Source organism: Pteronotus mesoamericanus, unplaced genomic scaffold, assembly GCF_021234165.1.
Source record: "Pteronotus mesoamericanus isolate MK-2021 breed Mesoamerican mustached bat unplaced genomic scaffold, CSHL_Meso_final contig_303, whole genome shotgun sequence".
Taxonomy (NCBI): domain Eukaryota; kingdom Metazoa; phylum Chordata; class Mammalia; order Chiroptera; family Mormoopidae; genus Pteronotus; species Pteronotus mesoamericanus.
The window spans coordinates 18,833-33,970 of record NW_026555130.1 but is presented as its reverse complement, the minus strand read 5'-3'; the positions used below and the strand labels follow the sequence as shown (position 1 = coordinate 33,970).

At 39.1% G+C, this 15,138-nt stretch overlaps 1 long non-coding RNA gene across 1 annotated transcript in view; it reads left to right on the top strand.

Annotated features, from left to right (window-relative positions):
* LOC129072088 (uncharacterized) overlaps window positions 1-15,138 on the top strand; it is a 36,469-nt gene that overhangs the window by 2,984 nt on the left and 18,347 nt on the right. Inside the window, exon 2 of the long non-coding RNA XR_008529338.1 lies at window positions 14,424-14,554. This is a non-coding gene — a long non-coding RNA (uncharacterized LOC129072088). The remainder of the gene's footprint in view (window positions 1-14,423; window positions 14,555-15,138) is intronic.

The window sequence follows — 15,138 nt, the reverse complement described above, 5'->3', positions numbered from 1 at the left end:
GTGACTGCATCTAATACCACTCAACTGTGTGTTTAAAAATGGTAAGATGATGAATTTTATGTGTATTTTACCACAATTAAAAATTTTAACAAAGGATAGTAGATGGGTTTGTTTAAAATTGGGCTAAAGAAGGCACTGGCTGGGTCGCTAAGTTGGTTGTAGCGTCGTCCTGATATGCCATGGTTGTGTATTCAGTCCCTTGTCAGGGCACATACAGGAATCAACCAATGAATGAATAAATAAGTGCAACAACAAATAGATGTCTGTCTGTCTGTCTCTCTTTCTCCCTCTCCCTCCCGTCCCCCTTCCTCTCTCTTTCAAAAATCAGTAAAATAAAAATAAATAATATAAAATAAAATTGGGCTAAATACTTGGAAACTGTTACATTTTGGGTGGTAGTTTAAAAGCAAATGACATTTTGCCCTTAAATGTTTAAAGGTATTCCCGCATTTAGTCTCCCAACATGAACTTTCAATCAGCGAAACTCTCTTCCATTTCCCTACCTGGAAAGTTTGTTCACTGTCTGCTGCCCATTCCTAACAGCTTAACCAGGGCATGGATTCTACATGGAGCCTTTCCTCACTCGTTTTCTGGTTTTTGGGTTTTTTTTCCTATTACAGTTTACTTTCAGTATCATTCTTTATTAGTTCCAGATGTATGGCATAGTGGTTAGACAATCATGTACTTTACAGAGTGTTTTCCTGCTATTTCAGGTACTCACCTGGCCCTATACGTAGTTATTATGGTACTGACTATTTCCTATGCCTTCCCTCTTGACTCACATGGTTTTCTTCCATCACTGAATTTGATCCTTGTGTTCCGAATTTTGGGTCAGTTTTAGGTTTACACTGTTAGTCATCTCTCCCAATTACACTAAGCTCGTGGAAGAGCATACCTTCTCCTTCCTTACTTTCTCATGACAGAAAAGTCAAGGAATCTAAGCACTCACAGTGCCTGAGCCAGGATTACTAGAGCTTCTAAGTCTCAGATGTATTCTTCGTGGAGGTTGAGCTTTCTGCCTGATAGGTGTCAGTGTGTGAATGATGCATCAGACCTCATACCAATTATTTTGGTATAATTTTGAACAAATATCAGGGAAAGATTTAAGAAAATACATTTAGAAAGATAATAGAACCTATATTGAAAACAATCTTTTTTCTAATATTCACAAACTGCCAGGGTATTTGTTTTTTTCTTTCTTTTTTTTTTTTTTTTTACCTTTTCTACTGTGCATCAGACATCTGTTTGGATTTCTTGGCTGCAGAAGGAGGGAAATGTCATTGATGTTGGAATCTATACCTACTGTGAGCAGTAGCCTTACTGTGATTAACTTCCCCATATCAGCTTCTGTTCTTCTGAACTTGTAATACATTTTTTTGGATTTATGGAACATTTTCCTCTTATGTAATATACAGTCTTTCTTAATGGCTACATTTGTGGATTGTTTACAATACATTGAGCACTTGTGCATATAATACCATTTAATTCAACAGCCCTATGAAGTAGGTCCTAATATATCAGCATTTTACAGACAAGGAAACAGACACAGGTGAAATTAACCAGTGTCTCATAGCTAGCATGTAGGAGAGGCAGAATTTCCATCCAACAGATTGGCTGCGTGTATTGTCCATATTAGATTAAATAGGAGCAAATATGACCTAAATTCTTATGTGTACTTCAGGATCCTTTCAGTTGCAGGAGAAAGAAACAGCTCAGATTGGTATAAGAGAAAGAAGTAATTCAGTGTTTCATTTAACTGAGATAATGAAGGACTTTAGGCAGGGCTGGATCAGCTCTGCTTGCTTGTTTGCCATTATTTTCAGAGAAGATTTTTCTACATAGTGCCAGAGGTGCCCCTAAGTTATTCCAGGTTTAAGTGGTTCTTTTGTTTTACGGTCTTGGGAAAGAGGTGGACCTCCTCTTCAAGTGCTAATGTCATTTCCTAAAAGATTGGCTCTGCTTGGGTTAGGATTTTATACATAGACCAGTGCTGGATTCAAGGAAATAGAGGTGAGGGGTCATCAGATTGGCTCTCCTAGGTCATGTGTCTACTCCTGTAATGGGTGAGTGATAGCCCACCAGGCAGAGAAAGCTCATGTCCTAAAGGGGTAAGATGCTGGGCTAAAAAACAGAAAATAGGTAAAAACCATGCCTTTCCCAGATTAAGAGTCTTCCATTCTTAAAAATTAAGTCATTTTTGAAAGAATTAAAACAATTATTAAAATTTTGAGTGAATGTTATGCAATTAAGGAAAACAGTATTTTGTAAAGTGCTATATAATTTCCTTTGATGCTGGAGACTCACTACTAAATTCTTACGTCCTCCAAATTTTCTTAATTGATTTTTCTTTTTATATTTTAAAACACTTTTTAATTTATTGACTTGGAGAGAGAGAAACATCAATTTCTTATATGTACTCTGACCAGGGATTGAATCCACAACCTTAGTGTGTCAGTATGATGCTCGAACCAACAGAGCTACCTGGCCAGGGCTTCATTGGGTTCTTTAAGATAAAGACCCTGTTAGCAGGCTCATGAAGTATGTACACTCCTTAATGTTTTGTTTTTGTTTGCTTATTTATTCATTCAGTCATTGTTTTCAGAGGGAAAGGAAGGGAGAGAGAAACATCAATCAGCTGCTTCCCCCATGCGCCCTGACTGGGGACCAAATCTGCAAACCATGCAGGTGCCCTAACCAGGGATTAAACTGGCAGCCCTTCAGTTTATGGGACAATGCTGAGCCACACCGGCCAGGGCCTTAATGTTTTTAAATACAGAGGATACATAAGATTTCAAGTGAAATCAGTTGTGTGAAATAAAGTTATCAAAATACTTTAAAAATTATAATAGAGCCCTGGCTGGTGTGGCTCAGTGGATTGAGTACCAGCCTGCGACCTGAAAGGTTGCCTCTTTGATTCCTGGTCAGGCACATGCCTGGGTTGCAGGCCAGGTCCCCAGTTGGGGGTGTGCAAGAGACAACCAATTAATGTTTCTTTCCCGCTCTTTCTCCCTCCTTTCCTCTCTCTAAAAATAAAAATCTTTAAAAATTGTAATAGAATAACGTGTCTTTATAAATATATTAAATGACAATCTTGTGACAGGTCCAGTAAATATTGTAACTGAAGTAGTGATGAGTGTAAAGTATATTTTGAGATCTGTGATAGTTATAAGGTATTTGTGATCACAGTGCTGCTAATCTGATTTCTTGGCCTGTGTTGATAATTTAGGGAAATACTAAATTTCAGTTAGAAATTAGTGAAAATCTTCAATTAGAAAATATCTTAAGAGCCCCTGGACCTGGGGGATAAAACACTTCGCTTAGGCCCTACACAGGTAATCAGCCGAGTTCTCCAGCTTCCTGCTGACATTGACATCCCACTCTGTTCTGGTTAGTTGTCCTGATCACCAGTCTCGTAATCTGTACTACATTTCTCTGACCAGGCTTCCTAGAGGCAGCTTTTGAGTTTCTCAGGAACATCCTACTTTTTGGGACAGCCACCCGTGTTTCCGTGAATCCGCTGATGCCAGGTATCAACCTTGATCTCCCTCTGTCTGAATTTCCGGTGGTCATGAGTTGACCACTGAGATGCAGCTTCTCCTATCTTTTTGTCCTATAACTTAAACCCCGGCCCATCTTCTCCTTTCTTGTCTTCCCAGATAATGATCAGCTCCATTCTAAAATAGTCTGCCTCTCTTAGGAATTGGGAAAATAGTTTCTAATAGGAATCAAGAAAATCATTAGGTTTGAGAAAAATGGATGCTAAACCTTCTTAAAATTTTCACCCAAGGATAGGATTTTAATGATTTTATTTTTTAAAAAGATTTTATTTTTAAATTTGTTTTTTTTTTTAAATTTGTTAAATTTGTGTTTTAAAGATTTTATTTATTTATTTTTAGACAGAGGGGGAAGGGAGGGAGTCAGAGAGGGAGAGAAACATCAGTGTGTGGTTGCCTCTCACATGCCCCCTGCTGAGGACCTGGCCCACAACCCAGGCATGTGCCCTGACTGGGAACTGAACTGGCAACACTTTGGTTCGCAGGCTGACGTTCAATCCATTGAACCTCACCAGCCAGGATTTATTTGTTTTTAGAGATCGGGGAAGGGAGGGAGGAAGGAAGGAAGGGAGAGAAACATCATTGTGAGAGAGAAACATCAATTGGTTGCCTCTTGCACACACCCAACCAGGGACTTGGCCCACGACCCAGGCATGTACCCTGACCAGGAATCAAACTGGTGACCGTTTGCTTTGTAGGACAGTGTCCTGTCCACTGAGCCACAGCAGTCAGGGCTGTTTTTATTGATTTTAGAGAGGGAAGAGAGAGAGAGAAAAACATCAGTGTGAGAGAGAAACAGCGATCATTGCCTCTTACACACACCCCAACCAAGGATCATGCCTGCAACCTAGGTAAGTACCCTGACCAGAAATTGAAACCACACCTTTTTGGTGTAAGGGACGATGCTCTGACCAACTGAGCCACCCATCCGGGGCGATTTTAAACTGTAATAGAGGGAAAACTTGTTAATGAAATTGTTAAAATTGGATGTTATTGAGGAGAAATGTGATAAAGTACTGGAGGAAATAGCAAAAAGATTCTAGAAAGAGATACTGTGGCAAAAACATGGCACAGTATCATAGTCTCAAGTTTCCATTCCAGGAAGATATATGCAGTACCGTGAATATGCATCATTGACATTGGCTGGAGTAGGCCCTCGCTGGTCTGGCTCAGTGGGTTGAGTGCTGGCCTGCGAACTGAACGGTCATTGTTTCTTTTCTCATTCATGGCACATGCCTGGGTTGCAGGCCAGGTCACCAGTAGGGGGCATGCGAGATGGGATGTTTCTCTCCCTCTTTCTCCCTCCCTTCCCTTCTTTCTAGAAATGAGTAAGTAAAATCTTTAAAAAATTTTTTCTGGAATACGTTCATTATTGGAATGGAAATGCATGTCTGTTCAAAACAATATGAGATACGAGAGATGAATGGTGTGTATCAGGAAGATATGTATGCTTGTTTGCAGCCAAGCGTGGAGGCGTTGGGGTGGAAAGCACAAGGGATAGTAAAAGAAGTAGTGGAAGAGATCCATGGATTATGCTATAGATGATTTGACAAGAGGAGAATGAAGTTGTTGCTCTTCTAAGAGATTATAAAAGTGGCACAAAAATAAGATGAAATTATGATGGAGGATCACAGATGTCTTAAATTCTCCTAGAGGGTTATTTTGTTTTAAAAGATTTTAATTATTTGTTTTAAATGTGCCCTGACTGGGAATTGAACTGGCAACGTTTCAGTTCATAGGCTGGAGCTCACTCCACTGAGACACACCAGCCAAGGCTCTTAATCTGTTTTTAAAAGCTAAACTGTTTCTTACATGGTCTTAACAATGGAATAACTACAACATTCCTGAAGTAAGATAATTTGAAAAGAATTGAAAGGAGGAACAGACGAAGATAGTTATATACCCCCATGTTGATTAGTTACCACTCACTAATAGCTAAAAAGTGGAAGCAACCCAGGTGTCCATTGATGAATGGACCAAATGTGGTATATCCATAGAATGGAATATAATTCAGCCTTAAAAAGGAAGGCAGTTCTTCCACGTGCTACAATGCAGATGAATTTTGAGGACATTATGCTAACTAAAACAAGCCAGTCATGAAAGAACAAATACTGTATGATCCCTCTTAAAAAAAAAAAAAGTAACTAGAGGAGTCAAATTTGTGGAGACAGAAAGTAGAATGGTTTGTCGGGGGCTGGAAGGAGGGGAAATAGGACTTGTTTAATGGCGATGTTATATTTGCAGAATGCAGACAGTTCTGGGTGTGGGTGGTGATGACAGCTGCACAATAATGTGAATGTACTTAACACTTAAAAATGATTAAGAATGCCCTGGCTAGTGTGGCTTAGTGGATTGAGCACCGGCCTGCATACCTAAGAGTCACAGGTTCGATTCCCGGTCAGGACACAGACCTGGGTTGTGGGCCAGGTAGGGGGCTCATGGGAGGCAACCACACATTGATATTTCTCTCCCTCTTTTTCTCCCTCTCTTCCCCTCTCTAAAAATAAAAGAAGTAAAATCTTTTAAAAAAATGGTTAAGGTAAATTTTCTTACCTATATTTTACCACAATTGAAAAAAATAATTTGAAATTCACAATATTTTAGGTTTTAATAGAGCTTTGATTTCCTTCAGCTTTATTTTTTTTAACCCTCACCTGAGTATATATTTATTGATTTTAGAGAGAGAGGAAGGGAGAGAAACATTGATCAGTTTCCAACATCAATCAGTTTCTTCCCTATGTATACCAGCTGAACCATCTAGGCAGAGTTGCTTCAGCTGGGACATGAAATCATTGAGAGTATGGTATTTCATCTCCATTTTTCAAAATGTACTCTCCTAATGCCCAAGAAAGCATTTGATTACATTAGACATTTTATTCATTGGGAAGACTCAAAAACAGCAGTGTGTTTTCCTACAATATTTTCAGTGTCTTCCACTATACCTCTTTCTCTCTCCTTGATGGGAATTCAAACCAAAGAAATCTTCCTCTCATTTTGTTCCTTCCAAGGAACTTGCATGGTCCAAAAAAAAAAAAAAAAAGAAAAAAAAAAAAAAAGAAAGAAGCACTGACTAGTATGGCTCAGCGGGTTGAGTAGGTTGAGTGTCCTCCTGCAAAGTGAATGGTTGCCAGTTCAATTCCCAGTTAGGGCACATACCTGGGTTGGAGGCTAGATGTCCAGTTGGGGGTGTGCAAGAGGCAACTGACTGATGTTTTTCTCACACATTTTTGTTTCTCTGCCTTTCTCCTTCCCGTCCCCTCGCTCTAAAAATTAAATAAAATCTTAAAAAAAAACAGATTAAGAAACTTTCAGCCAAGATGGAGGTATAGGTAAACATGCTTCACCTCCGTGCACAACTACAGCAAAAATTAAAACTAAACTACAGAATGAAATCACCCAGATTTATCAGAAAATCGAGCTGTATGGAGGTCCAACAACCAAGGATTTAAAGAAGCCACATTCACTGTGGCTGGTGTAGCTCAGTGGATTGAGTGCTGGCCTGTGAACCAAAGGGTTGCCGGTTTGATTCCCAGTCAGGACACATGCCTGGTCTGCAGGCTGGGTCCCCAGTAAGGGGTGTGTGAGAGGCAACCACACATTGATGTTTCTCTCTCTTTCTCTCTCCCTTCCCCTCTGTCGAAAGATAAATAAATTAAAAAAAAAAACAAAAAACCACAGTCATCCAGGTGGGTGCCTTTTCTATAATAGGCCATGCTACTGAAATGGAGTCAGACACAGGGAGGCTGCCAAATTGAGGAAACCAAATAGCCCAAATGAAAGAACAGAACAAAACTCCAGGAAAAGAACTAGATGAATTGGAGATAAACATCCTATCACATGCAGAGTTCAAAACACTGGTCATCAGGATATTCAAAGAAATCATTGGGTACTACAACAGCATAAAAAAGACCCAGGCAGAAATGAAGGTTGCATTAAGTGAAATAAAAATCCAGAGGGAACTAACAGTGGAGGGGATGAAACCGAGATTCAAATCCATGATTTGTAACATAAGGAAGAAAAAAGTACTTAATCAGAACAGCAAGAAGAAAAAAGAATTAAAAAAAAATGAGAATGGAATAAGGAGCCTCTGGGACATCTCCAAACGTACCAGCATCCAAATCATAGGGGTGCTGGAAGGGAAGAGGAAGAGCAAGAAATTGAAAACTTATTTGAAAAAATAATGGAAAAACAAAACTTCTGTAATTTGGCGAGGGAAAGAGACATATACGTCCAGGAAGCACAGAGAGTCCCAAACAAGTTGGACCCAAAGAGGGCAGCACCAAGACACATCATAATTAAAATGCCAAAGGTTAAACATAAAGAGAGAATCTTAAAAGCAGCAAGAGAAACGCAGCCACTTAACTCACAAAGGAGCTCCCATAAGACTGTCAGCTGATTTCTCAAAAGAAACTTTGCAGGCAAGAAGGGAATGGCAGGAAGTATTCAAAGTGATGAAAATAAGGGCCTATAACCAAGATTACTCTATCCATCAAAGCTATTATGTAGAATGGAAGGGCAGATAAAGTGCTTCCCTGACAAGGTAAAGCTAAAGGAGTTCATCATCACCAAGCCTTTATTATATGAAATGTTAAAGAGAATTATATAAGAAAAAGAGAAAAACCATGAACATTAAAATGGCAACAAATGCACAACCATCAACAACTGAATCTAAAAAACTAAGCGGAACTGGAACAGAATCATAGATATGGAGATCATTTGGAAGGTTATCAGTGGTGAGGGGAAGGGGGAAAATGAGGGAAAAGGTGCAGGGATTAAGTACAAATAGGGGGATGTTAAGAACAGTATAGGAAATAGAGAGCCAAAAAACTTATACCCATGACCCATGGACATGAACTAAGGGAGGGATTACTGGAGGGAATGGGGGTAACAGGTGGAAGGTGGCAAAGGGGGAAAAATTGGGACAACTGTAATAGCAAAATCAATAAAATACATTTTAAAAAACATTAAGAAAATCAATAAACCAATAGGAGAATGAGCAAATGATGTGAACAGGTAGTGCACAGGAAAGGAAATCAAAGTGAATAGACACTCAGCTTCCCTAATAGAAGGAAATGCAAATAAAATACATATTTCACTTATCAGATTGACAAGTAACCAAAAGTTTCTCAATATCCTGTGAAGGGCAACGTTGTGATAATATAGAAGCATATGTACTGCTGATGGGACTATAAATTGGTATAGCCACTAAGAAGGAACATTTGTCTTTAGCTCTCAAAAATGCACAGCCCCTTTAACTCAGCAATGCCCATTTTGAGAATGTCCTATACATATTTTTGCTCATGTGTAAGATAACAAATGCACAGGCTTAATCTTTCCACTGTTGTTTGCAGTAGCAAAAACTTGGAGCAACTTGTCTGTCATTTTGAGGAACGGGGAAAGAAAATTATGGTTGGCCTACACAAAGACAGGGTGGGACAAAAATAGGTTTACAGTTCTCAGTACATGACACAGTTTATTTTTATATTGTTATTTATTAATTATTGCATTATTTTCCATACGAACAATTGAAAAGTTACTTTTGCCCCGCCCTGTCTTAGGAAGCCATAAAAAATTTGAAAGCTCATGATATGACTGTGGATAAATCTCTTAGATGTGTTATTGAATGAAAATGTAAGGAATAGAACACATATATAGTATGCTACCAGTTTTATAAAGACAGAAAAGGAATATATTTGCGTGTATAAGCATAAAATATGTATGGAAGTATTTATGAGATACTTCGATAAATACCATAATAAAGGTGCCGCCAGTGGGAGGAGGTAATGACTGTCAGGAGCGGAAGGGGCCCTGGCCAGGTAGCTCAGGTAGATAGAGCGTCAGCACGATACACCAAGGAGTGGAAGGGGAACTTCAGTGTGTCCTCCTCATACTTGTATCGTCTATTCAAAAAGTTAAGTGAGAAAGATTTGCGCAGAAAAATACAAAGGGGATTACTGGAAGGGAAGAGGTAGTCTCTTACCAGTGACATAAGACACTTGGACGGACCCTTTAGGAACACTGTCAGTGAGGCTGAGCCTGAAAATCGTGAAGAAAATGTGAAGACAAGAAAAGAAGCTTTTAGCATTGATTAGGCTAAAAAAGTAGACATGGAAGTCTACTCCTTGGGTGTAATAATATATATTTTTTATCTTTAATCCTGAACATTTTGAAGCCTAGAAAAATGGAGAGAAAAGTATAATGAACAGCTATATACCCATGGCCTTTATTTCATAAATGTTAATAGTTTTCACATTTGATTAATATTTTTAAAATATATTTGATGTTGTATAACAGATGACAGAAAAATGGCAGATTGTTTCAATTTCTTATCTTTTGTCTTTTTAATGGAGAACAGTTCCTGACTTGTCAAAAAAAAAAAAGAAATCTAGTAAAAGAACGCTGAAGACAAAAAGAGGTAGGATACTATGTGGCCGTTTTGAAATAGTCTCCATTCCCAGAGAAATTACACCCAGTAATTTATGAAAGAACTGAGCAATATGATTGCTCACAGTCTTTGAAGAGCAATTAACAAGAGATTTATAATTTCTGAGAAAGATGTTTGTGAACATTTAGGAAATAGTAATGTCAGGGGCTGGGAAGAGTTGAGTCAGTCTTGCTAAATTTATCTCATGTTTTGTTTGGACTGTGATTCCTTGCTGAGCCAGGGAAATTCATAGAGAACAATGCATTATTTCCTCCCTCTTCATCATCATTCTCCTTTTCCTCTTCCTCATTATTATTATTAGAAAAAAATAACTATCACTGTTACCAATTCATACATCTTTGAGGTGTGAAAGTTGAAAAGCGAGTCTCCCTTCTCTTACCCCACCTCCTCTGTCTGACTGGCAGAGCACAGTCCCTGACTATTTTTTTTTTTAAACCCTCACCCAAGGACCCTTTTTTCATTGCTTTGTGAGAGAGGAAGGGAAAGAGAGAAACATTGGTTGCCCCCCCTACCCCGTACCCACCTGGACTGAGGATTAAAGCCACATCTTAAGTATGTGCCCACATTGGGAATCAAACCTGCAACGTTTCAGTTACAGATGACACTTCAGCTAACTGAGTCACACTGGCCAGGGCTGGCTGACTGTATTTTGATTTCAGTGAAAAGATTTTGCAGAGCTCATGATATTCTTGAATGTGAGCTGGATAATAGGAGGGCCTGTAACAAAAGTTTTACCTAGTTTTTATGGGCTTCTGTCTTTGGTCAGTGCCTTGTGTATTCTTTTTGTGTTCATTCTTAACAAAAATTGCACAGGACAAAACTGAGAGGGGGACGGTTGATATATTGGGTTATTGGATGTTTAACATATACAAATATGAAGTCCTACATTTATACCTAATATTACAATGTATTAAGTTCTACCTCAAAAGTTAGTCATACAAATGCAGGGTAGAGAAGACCGATTTGAAAGCTCTTAATGGGAATTCGTAACACTTTGTACAAACAAGTGAACAGTAGGTTTTCTCTTGGTGTTAGTGTCAATCATTAACTCTTTTTTTGGATGGGCAATTTGGCCATGGCTTTCTAGAATCTTAAACATACTTATTTTATTTGAATAATTATCTCAAGAATTTTTCCAAGGAGACATGACAGAGGACAGTAATAATTTTAAAATGAAAGCTGTTTTTAGCTATTTTCTTTTAGCTAGTAAACAAAGAATACATAACAATAGAGAAATGATTGACTGAATTGTGGTATCTACATGTCAACACTAAAGTGATTAAAATGATGATTCTGTGGCTGTATAGGTAAATGTTTATAGAATAGTAATAAAAGAAGAACAGAAATTATATATATACACATATATATATAGCACAATAAAATTCTATTTGCCTGTTAATGAAAATTGGAAGGCATTTAAAACTATTGAAAACTCTTTCATGGGTAATAATATTATAGTGAAATGTAACCATTTTTTTTAATACTTTAAAAATTTTTAAATTGATTTTAGAGAGGAAGGGGCAGAGATAGAGTGAGCGAAACAGAAACCTGTTGTTCCACTTACTTGTGCATTCGTTGGTTGATTCTTGTATGTGCCCTGACTGGGGATGGCACCTACAGCCTTGGTGTATGGGGAGGGTGCCCTAACCAACTGAGCTGCCCAGCCAGGGCTGAAATTTAAACAATTTAATTTTATGATCAGAAGGTGACAATAACTCAAAAATGGTTATGGAATTTGTATTTCATTGCAGTCTTCAGAGTAAGTAACAGCCTTTCCCATGAAAAGAGGGAAAAGTGAATGTAATATTAGGCAATGTTATTAAAAGTGACGTATGGACCATTGAATGCACATACAGGTCAAGTCACATTTGGAGTATGATTTTCAGTTTTAGTTATTGTATTTTAAGAAAAGAATCCATAAATTGATTGTTGGGGGTGGAGCTTGGGATTCACATGTATACCCGGGTAAAGATTTCTGGGAGGTGGCGTAGGAAGAGGAGAGAGGGTGGCCTTTAAATATGGAAATATCCTTTGGGACCTGGAATGGTTTGATTATCTATGGCTGCAGAGGGCAGACTAAAATCAGAGAGTGAAAATGAGAGGTACACTTCATTTCCTTTTGAAGAGCTATTATCTGACAAATAGAGTCACCCCAAAATTAAATGGGCTATCTTCATTTGTTAGTGAGCAAGTGTATGTAAGTAAAAGGCACTTATCTTAACCAAGGCTTGATTGGCACCCAGATGAACCTAACCAAGGAATAGTGGCAGCCGCTCACGTTCAGGTGATTAGGGGAGGGCCCAGTGCAGGCAACTAGAGAAAAACCGCGTCTTGTGCAGAGTCTTTTGGTGAAACATCAGATCACCCAGGTGACTCAGCCCCCCTGCAGCCCCGATTTGGCGCCCTGCAACTTCTGGCTTTTCCCAAAACTAAAATCACTTTTGAAAGAGAAGAGATTTTGGACCATCAGTGAGACTCAGGAAAATATGATGGGCAGCTGATGGCGACTGGGAGAACTGTGTGAGGTCCCAAGGTGCCTACTTTGAAGGGGACAGGGCCATCATTGTCCTATGTACAGTGTTTCTTGTATCTTGTATTTTCTCCAATAAATGTCTCTCTTTTTCATAGTACATGGCTGGATACTTTCTGGACAGACCTCATACGTGTGGCCGCAGTGGTGGGAGGTTCAGCTTGGTAGTTGGTGCTTAGTGTGTCAAATGAATGGATGGAGGCCAATGCCTTGGCTGAATTCTAGCAATATTTCCCTGACGGGCCGCTGTTTCTTACTTCCTTTCAGTGCCTTGCCTACAATGCCAGTGACATGATGTATCTGAAATACAGTTCTAAAACTGTGACTATTTTAATGTGTATTTAAAAGATAAAGGCCTTTAAAAATCATAACCATTATACTGTTTTCACAGCTAAAAATTTAACAATTATTCTTTCCCTTTTAAAAAGAATAAATTGATTTTTATTAGCTTTACTGGAAGCAGTTATTCTTTAACATCATCAAATATCTAGTTGTGTTCAAATGTTCTATTTTCTCATAATTTCTCTCTCTTTCTTTTTTAATCCTCACCCAAGGACATTTTTTCACTGCTTTTTAGAGAGAGGAAGGGGGAGAGAGAGAAATACTGATGATGTGAGAGGAATACATCGATTGGTTGCCCCCCGTATGCACCTAGACCCAGGATTGTATGTGCCCGGGCCAGGGATCAAACCCCCCCACCCTTTTGTTACCAGATGATGCTTTAGCCCATTAAGCCACACCGGCCAGGGCCATAAATTCTCTTTCAAAAAGTCATTTACAGTTTAAAAAAATTAGAATCCAGCCCTGGCCAGGTAGCTCAGTTGGTTAGATCATCATACCCATATGCCAAGGTTGTGGGTTCCATTCCCGGTCAGAGCACATACAAGAAATCAACCAATGAATGCATCAATAAGTGGAAAAACAAACTGATGTTTCCCTCTCGCTCTGAAAATCAATAAATGAAAATTAAAAAAAAACCCAAATAATGTTTGTACATTACAGTTTGTTAACTTGTCTCTCAGGTTTCTTTTACTTTCTTTGATCTCACTCTGTTTCTTTTTCTCCTGCGTTTCATTTGGTGAAAAAACTGACTCCTGCCCTGGCTGGTGGGGCTCAGTGGATTGAGCACCGCCCTGCGAACCAAAGGGTCGCCGGTTTGATTCCCAGTCAGGACACACGCCTGGGTTGCAGGCCAGATCCCCAGTAGAGGGCACATGAGAGGGAACCACACACTGACGTTTTTCTCCCTCTCTTTCCCCTCTCTCTGAAAATAAATAAATAAAGTCCTTTTTTTTAAAAAAAAAAACCCCAAAACTTAGTTCTCTGTCCTGTGGTTTCCCATCGTCTGGGTTTCAGCCGACTCAGTCTACTGCTTTCCTCTGAAGTGGGACTTGGGCCTAGTTACCACTCCTAGATGGGGGTACTGTTCTCTCAGGCTCCCTTTAAGGCCTTCTCTTTATTTTTAGGATTCTGTGGAGGTTTTTTGGTTTAATCTTTTATTTATCGTTCATCGTATGTGTTGCTTCCCGTGTCTGCGGGGTTGTCTTTTTCTCCGTTCCTGGGGCGAGGGGGGTGTTCGCGTCGCCCGTTTCCTTTCCCTTTTCTCCATCCCCTCCACTTCTCTTCCCTCCCCACCCCCTCCAGCAAGTGACGGAATAGATGAGTCATGTGATGTGGACCAACTGAAGTCAAACAAGGTTTAAAAAATACGTTAGATTAGCAAAATACAATTGGACAGTAAAGTAAAATCAAATTACCAGCGTATGGTAGGTAGAATTCTCAGTTGCCTGCCCACATTGGTCAGAAGCACTGATCTCACGAATATCTACATGAAGTTTACAACAATTTTTAAAAAGAATTTTAGTTAAGTTCAATGTTGTACTTTTCTTTCTAGATTCCATATTGTGGATTCTGGCTCCGTTATCATGAATGACACTTTGACATCAGATGTCGTTGGTCAAAGAGTTGAAGTCAATGGAGAACGTGCCACGGTTCTTTTCTATGGCCCTGTCCCTCCTGTGGCAGGTGATGTATGATTTTGTGTGTGCGTGTGTGTATTTATTTATTTTGGGGTTTTTCTGTGCAGACTTTTCAAGACTGCTATACTACAACCATCTTGAAACTAACAACCAATTTCTAGATAACTACACTATACAGGTTTATTTGGTGACAATATCCTGTGGTATCTATGGTTTTATTTAATTATGCACTTTAATTATTTAGTATTGCTATTTCATATTAATTCAACCTTAAAATATCTTCTGAGTAAACTTTAAACAATAAAAGAATCTTGAATGACCATAATCCTAAACTAAAGTCAGGTCTCAACGCTCTCATACAGCAGAGTGCGGCGGTGTATATCTGCTGCAGAGCTTATGCCCTTTCTGCCCTGTTGCTTCTCACAAATATGACTGTTTTAAGGTTCTTGATATATGTTGCCAAGTTTCTGTCTGAAAGTATTGGATCTGGGAAGCGAACTCAGATGGAGGTTCACATGCAGGACATTTAGTGTACGGAGAGTTTATTAGGGCTGCTCTTGGGATCACTACTAATGGGACGAGCAGAGGCAGAAGTCGGGCTGTGATGGGATGTGATCGAAGGGGCTCTGC